Raw genomic sequence first — 1574 nt, 5'->3', positions numbered from 1 at the left:
CCACCTAAAAAAAGACCAGCTCTCATGCTTATGCAGGAATCTTCATCTGATGAAGACGAAGACTGGATCGAGAACTGTGTAGAGCGCTACAAGGCAGAAACCACCATTGGTCTTGAGGACTGTCCTCTGGAATGGTGGTCCAAACATGAAGGGGCACACAACAAGTTAGCCTGTCTTACTTGCAGGTACTTGGCAACACCCGCTACATGTGTAGCATGTGAGAGATTATTTTCACTCTCTGGGCATGTTGTTCAAAAGAYGCGAGCTTCACTTTCATCTGAAAATGTTAACAGGCTTGTGTGTTTGAGCAACTGGTTTAGTGCAAAGACATAGAAATAAATGTGAAAAGAAGTGATGTGCAGTGCAAATGATTGCTGCTGTAGTTCTTTTTCAGAGCAAAGGGAGGCTTAACAGCGTGAAAAATATTTAAGCTTTAACCAAGTTACACTGTTGTAGTAGCCACTCTTTATTGTACATTTTGTTTTCATGAATATTTTATTTAAGAAAAAAGAAAAATGGAGTGTGACTTTGTTTCCTCCAATGTCAGTTTAAACTGAATAATTTAAGTTTGAGTATTTCATGGTCAAAGGCACTTTATTTAATTTTTTTTAAAAAGTACTAAACACTGAGTGCAACTTTATTTTTTCCAATGTCAGTTTAAACTATGAATAATTTTATTGCGTATTTTGTCATCAAAGGTGTACTTCATGTTTAGTATTTTTTAATAATAAAAGAGAGTACAACTTTATTCCCTCCAGTGTGACTTTAAACAGTGTGAGATAAGTAATTTAAGTTTATTAAGTCAACTTTAAATGGCTGAAGTACTGGTTACAGGTCTGTTCTGAGTTATTTTATATTTCAGTTAGGAAGTCACTACACTGTGTTAACTTTAATATGTAATGTATTCAATTCATCATGGCCAGAGTTTGACATTTTATGCTGTCAGCCTGTTTTTGTTCAGATTTCTGAGTAGTGTTGAAAAAATAAATTACTTCTGTAAAAAGCATCATGTCTTTCTTTTTTGTCTTAGTATGCAAATTAAAAACTTCAAAATAGGCTTATACAATTACCTTAATGACCACATGAAAATATGCGATTAACGGGCGATTAATCGCGAGTTAACTATTGGACTTATATGATTAATTGCGATTAAATTTTTTAATCTTTTGACAGCCCTAAAACAAACAACCAAAGGTAGGCTGTGGGCTGATGTATATTTGTGAGACTGGTACATAAATTTGTTGACCCTGCTGCAAGAAGTGTTTGTTTTTGACTTACTAAAAGTATTTAAAATTAAGAAGTGTTTGTTTTTGACTTGAGGTAAAAACTGTGGCAGGACACACCCCATCATGATTTTTGACTTAAGCTGAACAACATGGAGGTGGGCTGTCTGACTTGAGAGGTGGGCTGTCTCATTTGAGAGGTGGGCTGTCTCATTTGACAACCCATTCTCACTCCCGAGTCGTCACATATTGACGTTTTTCAAAGGTCCCTTTGCGTCCAATTTTGACGCATCAGGTACCCCCCTTGCGTCATATTTTGACGGGATGGGGCGGAATCTGTTGTCGTAATTT

The sequence above is a fragment of the Austrofundulus limnaeus genome, unplaced genomic scaffold (genome assembly GCF_001266775.1).
Source record: "Austrofundulus limnaeus strain Quisiro unplaced genomic scaffold, Austrofundulus_limnaeus-1.0 Scaffold2417, whole genome shotgun sequence".
In the NCBI taxonomy this organism is placed as follows: domain Eukaryota; kingdom Metazoa; phylum Chordata; class Actinopteri; order Cyprinodontiformes; family Rivulidae; genus Austrofundulus; species Austrofundulus limnaeus.
Note: the sequence above shows the minus strand (reverse complement) of the source record.